An 18245-nucleotide genomic window follows, 5' to 3' on the forward strand; every position below is an offset into this window, starting at 1 on the left:
GTGACCTTAAAATCACTTCCCACTGAAATAAATAATAGTGCCAGGCAGTGGTCAATACTCCATCCTGAACATAGATAATAAAAGTACATAAATAACAGTAGCAGCCTACTTTGGCTTGCTTGTGTGTGATGTGGAGCTAGTACCAAAATCTTCTGACTCTTATAATCCAGAACTCCTTTCCCAGACAATTTTGTGAACAGAATCCATGTGGGGATAAAGATCAGATTTCTTGGCCAGGCTCAAAGTGACAACTCAGCTGTCTGAGAACATCTGACAAGTGAGAGATAAAGTGCTCAGAACAAGATGTTCAGAACTAAGAGTTCATTTGAGACCTGTTTTAGTTACTGTTCAATTGCTGTGAAGAGGCACCATGACCAAGGTAACTTATAAAAGAAAGCATTTAATTGGAGGCTTGCTTACAGTTTCAGAGGGTGAATCCATTATGATCATGGCAGGAAGCATGGCAGCAGACAGGCAGGCATGGTGCTGGAGCAGTAGCTAAGAGCTTACCTTTTATCTGAAACTTAGAGGCAGAGACACTGGACTTGGTATGGACTTTTGAAACCTCAAACCACACTCCCAGTGATATACTTCCTCTAATGAGGCCAGACCTCATAATCCTCCCCAAAACAGTTCCAACTAGGGACCCATTACTCAAATATATGCGCCTATGAGAGCCATTCCCATTCAAACAACCAGAGTCTTTTTATAGGCTGTATGCCTTCCCACCAGCATGGGCACAGCTACAAGCTCTGCTGGGATGTCACCTTAGCTGAAGGTTTATTGTGGAGGTACAAATTAGACAAAACAGGTGGGCCTAGGACCAAAGGAGGTGTCTTTGCCATCAGTGGCCAGTTGTTGAAACCAAAATAACCAAAATGTCCAAAATAATATGAATACCTTGGATCTGGAAAGACATCCACATGGAATGGGGTACAAGTATGTGATTAGAACCCAGTGCCAAGTGCTGGCAAGATTCTGAATCATAGTGGGTAAGGTATATAGTAAGACTCAATTACTGGCTCAGAACAGTTACCTCCAGCACTGTGGAGAGAGAAATGCAAGATCTGGGAAGGCTACAAAAATAAGGGTCTGGTTTGGGAGACACAATGACAATTTCAGTATAGGAACTAGCCACAAGGTCAAGACTTTGGGTGTCTTTTGGGAATGCTTCTTGCTATAGCAGAGAAACAACTAACAATGGTTAAACTCCAGAGATAAGCAGACCTATGTTGTTATTTGGTTTTGCTCTTTGCTCTTTTGGGGGCCCACCACCTAGCTCCCAAATAAATACATGGAGGCTTATTATTACTTATAAATGCCCAGCCTTAGCTTGGCTTGTTTCTTGGCAGCTTTTCTTAACTTTAAATCATCCCACCTACCTTTTGCCTCTGGGCTTTTTCCTTTCCTTACTACTGTATATCTTACTTTCATTCTTACTCCATGGCTGGCTGGGTGGCTGGGTGGCTGTGTGGTTGTGTGGCTGGCCCCTAGCATCCTTCTCTCCTTGTTCTCTTGCTCTTTCTACTCCCCCCCCCCAGATTTCTCTATATATTCTCTCTGCCTGCCAGCCCTGCCTATCCTTTCTTCTGCCTTGCTTTTGGTCATTCATCTCTTTATTAGACCATCAGGTGTTTTAGACAGGCACAGCAACACAGCTTCACAGAGTTAAACAAATGCAACATAAAAGAATGCAACACATCTTTGCATCATTAAACAAATGTTCCACAGCATAAATAAATGTAACACATCTTAAAATAATATTCTACAATAGACCTAGGATTTTAGTTTTCAGTGTTTGTCTATGTAGCCTTTATTCAACTGGAACTGGTACTGTGGCTAAAGCTGCCCTCATACTTGTTACAATTTTTCTTTCCTCACCCTCCTAAACTCTAGGATCATGGGCATGAGCCAACATGACTGGCTTCAATCTTAGGATTATGTCTCTCTGCTTCTCTGTCTCTTCCTCTGTGTGTATGTTCATGTGTATGCATGTGGAGACCAGATATCAACCTTGGGTGTCATTCTTTGTCTTACACATTGTAGACTGTCACTGGGGCTCACTGACTAAGCTAAGCTGGGTGGTCAGCAAGCTCCAGAGATGTTACAAGCACACACCATCATGTCTTGATTTTTGTATAGATCCTGGGAATCAATGTCCAGTCCTAATGGTTGTGTAGCAAGCATTTTACCAAGTGAGCCATCTCCCAAGCCCCAATCCTACATTTCTTTGAGCAGCTCAGCAATGTCATTGAAATATTTCAGGGTTTTTTTTTCCATCATTACCTTCTACTATTCTTCAATATATTGTCTAGTTGATGGCGTGAACCCGAGAGAATGGAGCATAAAAATGAGGCAGACTAAAGTCGCATGCAATAGTCAACTTTATTCAGCACATCAGATAATTTATACTCTGAGAGTTAGGAAGAATCACCCGAGTAAAGTATACAACCACAAGGACAAGCCACACATGGCAAAAAAAACAACATATTTTCTCATAGAGGCATATGAATAACAACACCTGAAGTAAACTCACTCCTATCAGCTACACATGGGAGGAACACAAAAACACATTCCAAGAACAATTCTGTTTTTTGAAGGCACTAGAGTCACAGACTCTTGTTTTCTTGGAGTTTTCTCACAAGCACTCGGAATTCCCCTCACATGACTCCATTCTTGGATCATGTTGCGACATCTATCTCACCCCTTTTTAGTTTTTGATTGCAGGATATGCAAAGTGGTTTTGATTTGAGATGTTATAGATAAATCTAGTTGTCATTTGATGAGTATCCTATAAGCAAGCAAATTATATTAGAACAGTGAAAGCATTGTGTGTAATACTCTGCCACCAAGAAGCACCAAGCATAGAGATACAAACTATGTCCTGTACTATTAGTTACATTATATTAATCAGAAAAATCTAGAGACTAGCTTGAAAAGAGACCCAAATGATTAGTAGTTCTAGTATCTTGTAGAAAGAACATAAGCCCATATTTGTCTTTAATAGGAATACAAGTGTTATGATGGCCTATGCAAATGGGAAGTGATTCAAATACCAAGGAAAAATTAAATGCAGTCCCTTCTTCAGATGGATGAATGAATCTTTTATGGTCTCAAGGTCCAGTCAGAAACACAGAGTCATTAGTAAAATAACTTCTCCCTTGGTGCATAGAGCTGTAACTTGGCCCCAGGTGGGCAGACTTGACTTCTGGTGATATGATTGATATCTCCTTTTGCCGTTTAGCTGGAGGGAGGTTTGCTATCTTTCTGGTGACTTCCACAGTGTCCTTGATGGCCCGGGGCTGGAGGAGACAAAGAGGAATCCATGATGTTTCAGTGAATCCATCTGCAATGACAGACACATACCCCTTCCAAATTTTCTTCTGGAGAAGTAAAAATAGAGCAGTTTAATGCATCAGCTTGCTTATTTCCTTCTACAATAAAACCAGGGAAGCTAGAGTGTACATGGAGTATAAGTCAGTTGCTAGAAGTACTAAGCACAATCTGAAACAATATTTAGGGGGGTATGAATTAACCATAATAGATGAATCAAAACAGCCAGTCCCATCTGTTTGGCTAAGAAAAAAAGAACCATTAATAGACTGATAATATTTGGGCCATGAACTACTCTATACCATTAGATGACCACGGATAAAATAAATATCTACCTGTGGAATGGGAGAAGATTGGACCATTTTTGTAATCAAAAATGCAGTTTGTATGAGAAAATCCCATAGTTTGCCAGCTGGAAAATTATTTCCTATCCTTCCATAATAATCTGAAAATGAAATTTGAAAATCCATAGTGTTCTGTAATGCTTTTAAAAACTGATTGTTAGGGCTGGAGAGATGGCTCAGCAGTTAAGAGCACTGACTGCTCTTCCAGGTTCAATTCCCAGCACACACATGACAGCTCACAACTGTTTGCAACTCCAATTCCAGGGAACCCCAGACATACATGAAGGCAAACACCAGTGCACATAAAATAAATAAATAAATTTAAAAAATAATAAAATAAATAAAAACTGATTGTTAGTTAAGGGTAATATAATACAGCAAGGATCAAGTGCTGTGGAATGTTCTGTATGTTAAATGTGTTGCTCTGTTTGGTTAATAAATAAAACACTGATTGGCCAGTAGCCAGGCAGGAAGTATAGGCAGAAAAAGCAGAGAGGAGAATGCTGGAAGGTGGAAGGCGGAGGCAGAGAGACGCTGCCAGCCGCTGCCATGAAAAGCAAGATGTAAGGTACTGGTAAGCCACAAGCCACATGGCAACTTATAGACTAATAGATATGGGTTAATTTAAGATATAAGAACTAGATAACAAGAAGCCTGCTGAGGCCATACAGTTTATAAGCAAGCTGCGGCCATACAGTTTATAAGCAATATAAGTCTCTGTGTGTTTACTTGGTTGGGTCTAAGTGGCTGCGGGACTGGCGGGTGAGAGAGATTTGTCCTGACCATGGGCCAGGCAGGACCAGGAAAACGCCAGCTACAAATGGCACCCAATAGGTTGGCAAGAGTTTCCACCTAAAACCTGAGAAAAAAAGATTCTAAAACGGAGCTAAAAACAGCTTCCTAGTTGTCTCTCTCAAGTTAGCAGCAGCCTGCGGGTTTGAGCTACTCTATGGTGGGTTCCTGGCATGCGTGTGGGCTTGACCTATGCTATGTTATACAGAGGTGTCTCCAAGCTGCGCACTGTGCTGTGTGTTGGATATAGTTTTTGCTAGTTTTTTTTTTTTTTAAAAAAAGAGGTTTCTGGGCTACATGCTGCTTTGATAAAAGCATAGACCCACTGTTTCTAAGAGTTGATGGCTCCCAGAGCCAGCGGTAAATGTACTACCGCCATGTTGGGAAGCTGAGGTGGGCAGAGCCAGCAGCCACAGCACTGTTTCAGTCTTAGAATGCTGCAGTTTAAAGCAATAGGTTCACAATAAGACAGATTCAGATACAATAGTCTATGATGTGTGTAAAATATATGTAGGCTTGAAAGAGACAAAAAAAGTGATATATACAGTTATATAAACAAATACATAGTTTTAAAAAATAAAGCCTTTAAAGAGACAGTAAAATCAATATAAAAAATAAGCCACATAAAGATGGATATTACACAGAGAGTTTGGATTGTGTTGTCTTGGGGATTTTTAACTGCAGAAAAACATTTGATCATAAAAGCTGTTGAGTTAAGCCAATATGTATATTTTAAAGGTACCTTGACTTCAAAATTTGGATGTAAGGAGATGTCGCTTTGGAAAGGAGGCTCTGCTTTTGTTTCCACAGAAAGCCAGAGGCTGTGGATTTGTTCTAGATTAAGATCCATCAGGTTTGACCAGCCAAGACCCCCTGAAAGGTCTCCAGTGACACCATGGCCCAGATGATCCAACATCCAGAATAGTTTCAAGGCAACTGGCTCAGATGATATACCCTCACAGACTACTCCATAATCCTAAAATTTTCTTTGTGTCCCCATAAGATACAGCGCCCCCCTCCACCAGGAAGTAGTATGAGAAGCTATGCCCCAAATCCCAAATATACCAAGCTGGCTTTGGAGATGGAATCAGCTCATTCCTTCTCTAAACCCAAACATATTGCCCCCCCCCCAAAAAAAAAAAGGTAGAGAGATTATTTTGCCCCATATGAGAAGAGTCATCTGGTATGGGACAGAGAAAAACAAATATTTTATTTAAATTGGGTTGATTATAAATGCGATCTCAGGGCTGGAGAGATGGCTCAGTGGTTAAGAGCACTGGCTGCTCTTCCAGAGGACCCAGGTTCAATTCCCAGCACCCACATGGCAGCTCACAGCTGTCTGTAATTCCAGTTCCAGGGGTCCAACACTCTTACACCAAGGCACATAAAATAAAATTAAATAAATTTATAAAAAAAATAAATAAATGTGATCTCTTTCTAAAGAAGAAAAGGGGATATGATATAGATATGATAGGATGAAAGGGTAGATTATTGAATCTACTTTTTTTTTTTTTTTTTTTTTGGTTTTTCGAGACAGGGTTTCTTTGTGTAGCTTTGCGCCTTTCCTGGATCTCGCGCTGTAGACCAGGCTGGCCTCGAACTCACAGAGATCCGCCTGCCTCTGCCTCCCGAGTGCTGGGATTAAAGGCGTGCGCCACCACCGCCCGGCTTGAATCTACTTTTAAAGAGCAACTTGTTTAAAATGTTTTACATTGCTATGGATTTTAGTTTATTGATACAAGTTTAAACTTAATTTTGTTATATTGTATATATATTTCTGCTCTTATTTGAGGTTTTATGTTTATGTAACTCATTTAGATTGTAATGGATAATTAAGAAATACAGATTAATAATTAGTCTTCTATGATAGTCAAACTTGTAGCATGTTAGTTAAGTTTTCTAGGTATACGTAGACATATTTCAGATAGATATGTAATCTTTAAACACTTCAAAGACCTATAGAATATGGCATTTAAAATGTTTTAAAAATTTAGACTTTCTGGACAGTGAGACATGTCTGCTCCTGGCAGCACTGATTTACTTCAGAGAGAAGGATGGGCATTGAAGACACTCCATATGGAGTTTATCTTCACCTTGGAAAAATAGCCATTTGGGCAAGAAACTGTTCTTGCCTGGACTGCTTGAAAAGAATGTATCAACTGGACATGCAGGACCCATAGGAAGGTGACCACTGAACTTTGCTTGGCAAAACGGTCCTTCAGGTTCCTGCTTCGCAGAAGAAACTGCCAGACATTCTACAGGACACAGAGAAAAGTGACTGAGAGACTCTAGGCCCGTGGGCTGAAGACAGATGCCCCAACTTTATAGAGAAACTTTGGATGACTGTCCAGGCTGCCAGCTGTCTCTGTCTACGCTTGCAAGACTCCCAAAAGTTGCTTGCATCCTTCTACCGTTTCTCAGGTAATATTATATCCTTCTGAGGTCTTTGATGTAGTTGAAGACTAGATAGTTATAATTTTCCTTAGTTATGATAAAAGATGTTAGATATGAAACCTTACACTCACAAATATAAGATAGATAGGATATCTTCTTTAATTTTGCCAAATACTAGTTATTATAAATAGACTAGATATTATAACTGTAATTCTTGCTTGATAATTCTTGTGTTATCTGTAATTTTACTATGTGAAAGCTAAAACCTTCCTTTTAAAAAAAGAAAAGGGGAAGTGCTGTGGGATGTTCTGTATGTTAAATGTGTTGCTCTGATTGGTTAATAAATAAAACACTGATTGGCCAGTAGCCAGGCAGGAAGTATAGGCGGGACAAGCAGAGAAGAGAATTCTGGGGACAGGAAGGCTGAGGCAGAGAGACAAAAGTGAGATGTAAGGTACCGATAAGCCACGAGCCATTTGGCAGCTTATAGACTAATAGATATGGGTTAATTTAAGATATAAGAACTAGATAACAAGAAGCCTGCTGCAGCCATACAGTTTATAAGCAATATAAGTTTATGTGTGTTTACTTGGTTGGGTCTAAGCGGCTGTGGGACTGGCGGGTGAGAGAGATTTGTCCTGACCATAGGCTAGGCAGGACCAGGAAAACACCTGCTACAATCAAGTCCATATAATTGTGGACATCAGTTCCTCCCTGATTTACTAATTGAACAAGAAGAGTAAGATAAGCACTTAGTATTTTATGGCCCTTGCAGGGTAAATAGATCCAGTCCAAAGTTTCTCCTCTTGTGCTGTAATATCAATGGCAGACAATGTAAAGGGGAAAATATGTAAGTTTAAAGGCAGTGAAGGAGCATACTGTACACAAATGCCTTTTAGTCTGCATTCAAATAGCTGTGGTTCTTTTCTTGCCTCTCAAAATAACATTCAAGGACTGTCCAGTGCAGCCCCTCCTTCTTGAGTTTTAAATAGGTTGGGTAGTGCCTGATTAGGTAAACATTTTGATTTTGCTGAAATTGCCCTGGAAGTACCAAGAGCAGTTCATGAGGCTGTGGAAGAATTGGGAACTGAATTCCATTTCTCTGGCCTGCCCTAGCTTGCCTAGGTTGTAAACTTAGCATTTTTTTTATTTTTTATTTTTTTTAAACTTAGCATTTCTATAGGCTCTCCTAAATCCTCACCAGGAAGTGGAGAGGATTGAAGATTAGATTATCAAATTCCTCACCGCATGCTTCAGGGTCACTTGCAGTCAATGAAGGATCCATATCTAAAGGAGGACCCAGGAAGGGAGCTCAGGAAAGTGTCACTGTCACAGTTGTCAGTGGTGCTGTTTCGACTTTTGATTTTTCCTGAATGGGAAAAGAAATCTCATTTTGCCTCTTCTACCAATTGTAAGGTTTGATCATCCAGTTTATATTCACTCAATGAGTTAGCCATCTCTTCCTCATGATTAATATCCTCCTTATCTTCCTTAAGCATTTTAATAAGTCTGAATTAACGCCCAGGTGACCCAGAATTGAACAGGGTTCTTTCGCCCTGTCCATATTTCTTCATCTGAAGTTCCTTCTAGAAACCAGCAATTATGGGGCTGGAGAGATGGCTCCATGGTTAAGAGCAGTGACTGCTCTTCCAGAGGACCCGGGTTTAATTCCTAGCACCAACATGGCAGCTCACAACTGTCTGTAACTCCAGTTCCAGGGGACCCTGACACCTCATATAGACATACATGCAGGCAAAACACCCATGTTCAAAAAAGAAAAATAATAAATTTTAGAAACCAGTGATTATACTTGTGTTCCTCCTTTCTTTAAAAAAAAAAAAAAGATACACAAGCTTGCCAAAAGGCAAAACCCTCCCTGGTTTCTACCCCATCATGCTCACTCGCCTTTCTGTGAGGGCCCTCACTCTCTTATAGCGGACTTCAGGTCCCTGATTCGTGGTGCCACTTGTTTGCCGCTCTCGTTGGCAGTGTGAACCTGGGAGAGCAGGGTCTAAAAATGAGGTGGACTAAAGTCTCATGCAATAGTTAACTTTATTCAGAGCATCAGGCAATTTCTACTGTGGGGGTTAAGAAGAATCACATGAGTGGAGTACGCAATCACAACAATGAGCCGCACGTGGCAAAAACATGTTTCTCCACAGAGGCACATGAATAACTACAGCTGAAGAAAACTCGCTCCAATCCGCTACACCTGGGAAAGGCACGCAAACACATTCCAAGAACTGTTCCGTGTTCTGAAGAAACTGAGGTCACAAGACTCTTGTCTTATTTTCTTGGAGTTTTCTCACAAGCACTCAGAATTCTCCCACAACTCCATTCTTGGACTATGTTCTTGGGTATGTTGCTTAATAACAAATAGCTGAACCATTTCCTCATGCTAGTGTCCCCAAGTGCAGAAAACACGGTATTACAGTTTGAATATGAAGTGTCTCCCACAGGCTCATGGTGTATACACACACACACACACACACACACACACACACATATATATATATATATATATATATATATATATATATATATATATATATATATATATATATATATATATATATGGTGATTCTATGATTCTATTTAGGGGATAGCAGAACCTTTAATAGATAGTACCTATCTGGAAAAAGTAGGCCACTGGGGACCAGTCTTTATGGATATAGTATCCCAGGAATCTTGTGCTATTCCCCCTTTGTGCCATGTAAAAAGACTATGCCCCCCCCACACTCTCATCATCATACCTTCTGCTCCATGACAAACTGAAATCACTCTGAAACTGTGAACCAAGTTAAACATTTCCTCCCCTAAGTCATTTCTGTCAAGTATGTTGTAATTAGAAAATTAACTAATACAAAGAGAGAAGTACTTCTCAGAGAAATTCCCCTGATATTCCCTTGACAACAACTGTGCCATATAACTGCCTACAAGATCAAGATCAAGTAGGATTTTTTTTATTATTTTCCTAGTGTGAGGGAGACAATGGAAAAGAGGAATGATTAGTGGATAATGAGGTGAGGTGACAGCATCTGCCACAGTATGGCAGAGAGGCTGTATCTTGAAAGGAAATGCTGAGGCAGAGGGATTCCCCATCAACTATCCCAGACATGACAGCCAGACCAATTGAACCCCATTTCCCTGTGGGAATGGGGATCCTAATACCTTTGTTTGGATGCCTCAGTCTTGTATTGGACTAAGTGGTTGAAGAGGTCTTTACCATGACAAATGTTTATAGAAAATCCCCTGTAACTGAATACTGCAGGCTCAAAGCACTGTCATCATGCAAGAAGTATTATGAAAGTCCATATTATGCTCTTCTGGAAGCCTCGCTGCAGCCACCAGTTAGGGCTTCAACCCTGAATCCATGTTACGAACTTCCAGACTTGCCCTGGCCCTACTCAGGTGAGGGGTGGCATTACCATCCCAGGGCTTACCTATGCCCCTTCCACCCTCAGAGTTGTATAAGAGACCAAGGTCACATAGTAGGTTCTGTAGTGGGCTTTTGAGATATCCTGACAACTGAGTGTCCTGATAAAACTAGATGAGGCCTATCCTCACAGGCAGAATTCCAAATCACAGTTGCAGTTAATGTCTAAGTGGCATTCACTATGAGCTAGAAATAAATGTTATGCCCTTTTGTTTACTAAATGAGACATAGAGAAATTAAGAAATTTGTTCAAGGTAACGCAACTAATTAATCAGCAATGCCAGAATTTGAAGCTAGGCAGCTTGCTCTGGAATCTATTCTCTTCATCACTTTACTGTCTCTTATCCAAGGAAATTTTGCAAAATAGCTGTAAGGAGAGAAAGACACCCAAAATGAATGATGTCCCAAGAGAATGTGTATTGTTGACATAGGCACAACCATGACAAAAACCAAGGCCTCAGGCCCACGGGAAACTGGCCAAACCTATCCCCATATGGGTCCAGCTTAGGAGTGATAAAATCTCCTTCCCCTAGTCCAAATATGAGTACTTACAAATGATTGATTCATGTGTGTAAAAACTAGCAACCACAGCTTCCTCCTCGTGGATGTTTAGGACTTGAGACTGCTTATCTACAGAGACTTCCTACTGAGCCTAGCTAACAATACTCCCTCCCCACTGCCTCCCCACACCTCCTCTGCCGTATATAATAAACACTGCTGAGGTCACAGGATGCAGAGGAAGTAGGTGCACCTCTATCACAGCATGCATAGTGCACCTGACTCCAGATTTTTTGGTACATATGTCTATCATTTCTTCATCAACTCGCCACCCCTAGTCAGGGTTCCAGACCCAAGCTTTGCAGGTCATAGCACATAGCCAAAAATAGTTGTCAGCTCATAGAGGCAATAGGAAATGTACAGATGAAGTAGGGAGGAATGACAGGCACTGTCCTTTGTTTTTTCTGTGATCCCCCCGTCCCTGGTCTGAGCCTTTACCCAGCTCTGTGGCAACAGCTCATGGTGGCATCAGTTAAGCTGTAAGGACTACTTTATCTGAACAGACGCATACTGTGTTAACAAAAGCCTAAACGAAGAGTGTCTACTCTAAACATCTGCGGGAAAAGTGGTCTCTGTACTTGGGATGCCCTTGGCCAGGCAAGATCAGCCACGGCTCTTGTTAGAATAGGGTTGTCACTCAGGTTACACTCACCATTTCCACGTAATGGAGTCTTTGTGAACTTTTTAAGATATATAAACAAAACATCTTACTTCTGCTGAAGTTACTTCAGAGAGTTTTTAAGGCTGCCTGCTTAAGACATGAAATAACTCTGGTCTTAACTCTTGGAGTTATCCCACACCAATACCTCAAACACAGAGCTTTCTCCAATCAGTTTTAATTACTGTCGACAGGTGTTTTTTGTTTGTTTACTTGTGAAGTGCCAAATATAAAATTCACTTTAAGAAGGCCTTTTATACAGATAGAATTCACTCAGGGTTCTTATCAAAACTTGTTTACTACTCTATAAAATAAACCAAATCTGAGCTACGATACGAGGACTGTTTATGAACAATAATATTTTGAGGTTATAATGATTAAAGTGAATCTCCCTCTGATTTTGGACAAAACACTTAGGTAACACTGATTCTTGTCTAGGCAAATACAAAAATTCTCAAAGTTCAAAAATTATATTCAATCCAGAGGCTGGAAGTAGAATCAGTGTTAGAACACACGCTTAGCATGCAAAAGGCCCTACCTAGGGTTGATTCCCAGCACCATAAATAATAACCTAAGTCTGGCATTTAGGATTTGCTTTGGGATGGTGTATGAGTCACAGGGCACATACATAATATATCCAGCCAAATGATGACTCTCTAATTATAAAATCCAATTCTGAGGCTGCCATTACCTCATCTCAAATGGCATACAATGGGTGACACTAATGACATAATCACCAACAAGTACTTCATCCAACCTCTTTGACTACTTAACACTTACTGTAAAAGATGAGCAATACAGAATGAAGACTTTATTCTGCACTGCTGAACTAGAAACTTAAGTTTTGGGATACAGTCCAAAAACCACTAACTTAGACGTTCTTGTTGCACTGATTAAGGATAAGGACTGGCCTTGGGTAAGAGGATGAACCACAAAAAGTAGCAACCCCCTGGCTCTGATGTTCCAATTATCCAGACTGTTTAGATCCATTTAGGTGTGCCACCCAGACTCATAGAAAATGAATATTGGCGGTGACATTACAAATTAGCAGCTCAAAACTAAAATGTAGTTTCTGGATAGAGCAATGGATAACATGCTCCCTTCCTTTCAAGACAACCTGTCTGCAAGGTAGAGAAAACCAGTAATCATCTGACTAGATGAGGGTAGCCTGTGGCAACAACTTCAAAACTTACAACCAGAAAAGAGTATTTCTTATTTGTGTCTTTCACAGCTCTGTGCTCTTCTGTTACTTCAGGCCACAGAGGCAAAAGGAAACGAAACCTCATGAACCAAAGCAGGGGTGCTAGAAGGAGGAGAGGGAGACCGTTTAGGAGATCAGAAATGTAACTTGCCACAAGTCATGGAATTCTCTGTCAGAAGGGCTTCAAGATTTTTTCAAAACTGCCCCCTTACAACTCTATTACCTAAGGAAGTGTGTGTGTGTGTGTGTGTGTGTGTGTGTGTGTGTGTGTGTGTGTGTGTGTGTGTTATGTATGTGTTCCATATATGTTGTTTGTGCATGTGGAGGCCTAGGGTCAATATTGAGTGTCTTTCCTCAATCACTCTCCACCCTTATTTTTTGAGACAAAGTTTCTCACTGAACACGAAGCTCATCAATTCAGTTAGCCTGGCTGACCAATGCTTCAGCAATCAACTATCTCTACTCCCTACCCCAAGGCTGAGGTTACAGGAGCATGCTGCCACCTCTAGCTTTTTATGTGGCTTCTGGGAACCTGAACTCAAGTCCTCCTGCTTGTTTGGCAGGCACTTTACAGAGTCTTTCCCCCAGCCACCAACAAACTTTTACAAAAATATCTATTTTGTTTCTAATTGTGTGTTTATGGGGGAGGGAGATTTAAGTGCACATGCATGCAAGTGCCCATAGAGGCCAGAAGAGGGTGCCAGATACCCTGGAGTTCCAGGTAGTTATGAGCTGCCCAACATTGCTAACTGGTCCTCTGGAAGAGCACCCAGAGCTTTTAACTAGAGCTTTTAATTACTGAGCCATTTCTCCATTCCCATCTTAACAAACTCTTAATTGTGGATTTTTTATCTCAATTCCTGGAGCTTATTTTCAAAAACAATAAAATAAAGGGACTAGATTCTATTACTCTGAAAATGCCTTCAAACTTGGAAAGTGAGAGGAACCTTCCACTAGCTAGGGCCTATACCATACTACCAAAGTTTATTCTAAAATTTTGTCTGACTTTCAGAAAGTACCTTATTTGAGATAATATATTTAAAAACCTGATATTTCAATTGGCTTTCTACATTTGAACTCTAGAGCACAGAAGATGATTTTTGTCATGTTGGTCTCAATTCTTCCACAGAGAGTTGATAGCAAATTTCATGCTAGAACATACTTCTGGAATAGAAACTAAAGGGAAGAATTTGTTGCATACAATTCATGCCCATAGCCCACTGTGGTCTAATTCTCTCTTGGAGTCCATTTGGGAAAAAACGCAACTGTCCTTTGTTTCTCTGATTTGGATTTGGAAGAGCTTGGCTCAGTCCTTCCCAAACCTTGTGAGGAAGTCCATGCCTTGTCCAGATGTCTCCAGAGTCCTAGGAGCCCCTGATTCCTGCCTAATTTTTGTTAAGATTTCTGGCTCTTGGTGAGTACCACAAACATGCTTCTTACTATTGTTCACCTTTTCTCTGTCCAGGTGGGAAACACAGCCCTGCCTCCTCCATCTAACTGAGGGAAAACAGCAATCTCCAAAGCAAAGAAACTCTAGACTATGTATTACAAAAGCTAAAACAGAGCTAACAAAATAGATCCTTAAGCCTTTATTCCTTAGATGTTTAATCCCAACATTCTTGCTAGTGATACTATAATTCTTTTTACATAGTAACTTAAATCTTTCCCTAATGAACACCTTGATCTCTGTGTTTTCTTTTTCTCCTTTATTTTCTATTCTGGGGGTCAAACCCATGTGTGCCAAGCAAACACTCTACCATGGATCTACATGCCCAAACTACTGAGCTGCTTTTAATACTGTACCAATTTGCTTATGAATACAAGTGCCTCTGTTCCTTGTGGATGCCAACACAATTCCCAGAAAAGGGTAGAATGGAACATCTCATACTGTACTAATGAATAAAAGAACCAAAAAACTGATATGTTAAGAACTGAGGCAACCACTATCTGTCTGTCTCGAGGTGGCATGGGTGAGGGAGAGATGCCCCACCCCACCCCTTGTCCTTCACCACCCACTACAGATGAGAAATCTGGTCCTGGGGTCAGGAGAGTAGGAGAGCTAACCCTGCCCCTCACCAGCTGCAGCACTCAGGAGAGCATGCCCTGAACCTCACTCTGGCAGCACATTAGTGTAGACACTTTTCTTTCCTGCCCACCAGTTCCCAAATAACTGACATGAAGACTTAATTATAAATGCTTGGTCAATACCTCAGGCTTATTACTAACTAGCTCTTACAACTTAAATTAACCCATTTATTCTATTAGTTTATGTATTGCCACGTGGCTTGTGGCAATGCCTTGCTCCCTCTGAGTCTCTTGGTGACTCCTCAGATTCCGCCCATCTTCCCAGCATTCTCTCTGCCCTGAAAATCCTGCCTAGCTATTGGTCAATCAGCTTTTTAGTAACAATGAGAGCAACACATTTTCACAATGTACAGAAGGATTATACCACAGCACAGTAGAGTTGACTCTGTTGGCAGGGGCACAGGTGATTTGGCCCTGAGAATGTGCATGGGAGATCTGGCCCCACCCCTCATCTCTTATGCCGGTGGAGTGGGTGAGTGGAGTGGGTGAGTGGAGATGCCCTCCCCCGGCCCCACCCTTTACTCCCTGTGGTGGGTGGGAGAGCTGCTCCTGCCCCTCACTGATTGCATCACTGGGGAGACCGGGTCCTGTACTTTGCCTGGGCAGTACAGTAGAGCTGAACCTGTTGGTGGGGACATAGGTGAGCCGGCCCTGAGGGTGTGAGAGCAGGAGAGCTGGCCTGGCCATCCCATATGCCATGTGGTAGCATGGGTGAGGGAAAGATGCCCTCGCTCACCCCTTGCCACCTGCAGCAGGCAGGAGAGCTGGCCTTGGGGGCATGAGAGTGGAAGAGCTGAACCTGTCCCTCACCAACTGCAGCACTCAAAAGAGTGGGCCCTGAACCTCACTTGGGCAAAACAATAGATCTGACCCTAGAGTTGTGACTGCGGGTGAGCCAGACCTGAGGGCCTGAGAGCTGGAGAACTGAACCTTCGGTCCTTGCTGTCTGCTTCATTGAGTAAGCTAGCCAGGGCAGTGCTGGAGAGCTTGCCCAGGTGATGATGATGAGGGAAAGCTGGCATGCTGACCAACCCACCTACCACCCAAGCCCAGAACCAGCCTTGAGTTAGCCCACCCCAAAACTCACCTCATCTATGGACTGCTGGAACATGTGAAGGGGCCAGAACTGCAGACCCAAAGCTGCAGGACCTTCATCACGTGAGGCAACAACAGGCCATCCAAGAGGAGTCCCAGTGAGAGTCCAGCATCGATGGTGTAGCAGAAACCAGAGGCCTCGAACCAGACCAATGACTCACGGCAATGAACAGTTACAAGTAAAGATGTATGGACTGAAGGGTAAACTGTGTGACTCACTGGGCCACACTACCACGTCCATGTCAAGATTTTGTTTGTTCTGTTTTTGTTTTGTTTGTTTTTGTTGTTTGTTGTTTTTCTTTTAAATTTTATCTTATTTTGCAGGGAAGGGTGCAAGGGCAGAGGGTGGATACAAAGGGATGGGGAGATGAATGGGATCAGAATGCATGCTGTGGAATCAACAAAGAATCAATAAAAAGTTTAAAAAAAAAAAAGAAGTGAGGCAAATTAACATTTGGCCCTGGCTCACAGCTGCCTTCCTTTCTATCCATATAAATAATTTTAGTGAATGTTTCATTTCTCTTTCCATTTTATAGTGATTTCTGTAGAACACACTCTAAAAAGCCATGAAGTTTATAATAAATACTAGACGCTAGCAATCTATGTTAAAAGTCTTGACCCTCCTGCTACCAGGATTGCTCATGGCTCTTCTTTCCTCAGAAAAGCCAGTCCCTGGCCATGTTGCCCGTCTACTCTTTCTGGCTTTCATTCTGGCCTCACTTTTACACTAGTCCTCATTTGCTTTCTCCCTCTCTGCTCCACCCTCTATGTTCTCTATCTTCATTCACTCCAGGAATTCCTATCAATTTCTGTATAGGCAATTCTTCCTATGTCTTTGTTGTCTCCCTCCGTTCAGTGTCTAAAGGCTTCATCTTCCATCTCCAAGGGAGCCTAGTGAAAGACTTTAGAGCCTTCTTAAACTGTGATGGTATAATTACATTTTTGCCTTGTTGTGATAGCCTGAAAGAAACCATTTGATACCAGTGTTAATAATCTTTTGTTTGTTTGTTTGTTTGTTTTGTTTTGTTTTTTGTTTTTCGAGACAGGGTTTCTCTGTGTAGCTTTGCGCCTTTCCTGGGACTCACTTGGTAGCCCAGGCTGGCCTCGAACTCACAGAAATCCGCCTGGCTCTGCCTCCCGAGTGCTGGGATTAAAGGCATGTGCCACCACCGCCCGGCTAAAGTGTTAATAATCTTTTTCAACAACTCCAAAACACGGTAGCTTAACGCAATGGCAATGCCGTTTTCTTTCACTAGTACCTTTAGTGAGTGGTTCTTCTGTCCCTTATGTCATCTGGAGTTGCAGTTATCTGACTTCTTTGGTAAATTCTGGCTGTCTAGTGCCTTCTCAGCAAGCATCACTGGCCCATATACCTCAGTTCTCCTTCATATGGCTTCTCGATGTGGTGTCTCACAGCACAGTGACTGTCTATGAGAAGAACATATACTAAGAGAAGGATGCCTTAACTTTCAGTATTCCTGACGACAGTGATGGGTGGGTTTGGGTTTGGTTTTTGTTTCCAAACTTTTATTGACTTTTTTTGTGGATTTCACATTATGCTTCCTGATCCCACCCATCTCCTTGCCCCCCCCCAATCCGCACTCTGCCTTTGCAACACCCCATAACCAAAACAAAATTCAAAAGAAAAACCAAAAACCAAAGAAAACTAACAAACAAAGCAAAAGAACAAACACAAAAGGAGAAGAATCTCGTCGTGGAAGCTGTGGTGTGGCCCGGTGAGTCACACAGTTCACCTTAGTCCTTCCAGCTTCCCTCACAAGTGTTCACTGCCATGAGTCACTGGTCTGGTTCGAGGCTCCCCTCTGCTACACCGTTGATTTGAGGGGCTCTCACCGGGGCTCTTCTGGGATATCCTGTTGCTGTCCTGTGTCCTAGGGATCCTGCTGTTTTGGATCTGTAGGTTTGTCTCCTTCACATGCTCGACAGTTCACAGATGGGGTGGATGTTGGGGTGGGCCAACTCATAGCCCTGGTTTTGGGCCTGGGTGGGTAGCTGGGTTGGTCAGCCTGCCAGCTCTCCCTCATCTTCACTACCTGGGCGAGTTCTCCAGCACTGCCTCAGCCAGCCCGCCAATGCAGCCTGCAGCAAGGAGCAGGACCAGTTCTGTTCTCAGGCCCCAGGTCTGCCTCACTCACACCACAAGGACCAGCTCTACTGTCTTGCCCAGGCAAAGTACAGGACTCCCTGTCTCCACTGCATGTAGGGGACTGTGTCCACTCTCATTTGTTCAAGGCTGGCTCACCTGTGCCACCACCAACAGGGTCAGCTCTAGTGTGCTGCCCAAGTGGGGTGCAGGGCCACCTCTCCTATGTGCTCCAGTGAGGGACA

General features: G+C 42.2%; 1 long non-coding RNA gene across 6 annotated transcripts in view; it reads right to left on the bottom strand.

Moving 5' to 3' along the window:
* Positions 1 to 2366: 2366 nt before the first annotated feature.
* Positions 2367 to 18245, bottom strand: part of LOC128105003 (uncharacterized) — a 47363-nt gene continuing 31484 nt past the window's right edge. Inside the window, exons 5-6 of one of the 6 annotated variants that reach the window (XR_008216179.1) lie at positions 8109 to 8232; positions 2367 to 3302 (exon numbers count right to left, since the gene is read on the bottom strand). This is a non-coding gene — a long non-coding RNA (uncharacterized LOC128105003). Of the gene's footprint in view, positions 3347 to 8064; positions 8233 to 8767; positions 8875 to 18245 lie in introns of those variants that run through there. The other 5 variants (XR_008216272.1, XR_008216267.1, XR_008216184.1 and 2 more) reach the window with 5 other exon arrangements.

This window comes from Peromyscus californicus, unplaced genomic scaffold (assembly GCF_007827085.1).
Source record: "Peromyscus californicus insignis strain IS unplaced genomic scaffold, ASM782708v3 Scaffold_10__1_contigs__length_136768540, whole genome shotgun sequence".
Classification (NCBI taxonomy): domain Eukaryota; kingdom Metazoa; phylum Chordata; class Mammalia; order Rodentia; family Cricetidae; genus Peromyscus; species Peromyscus californicus.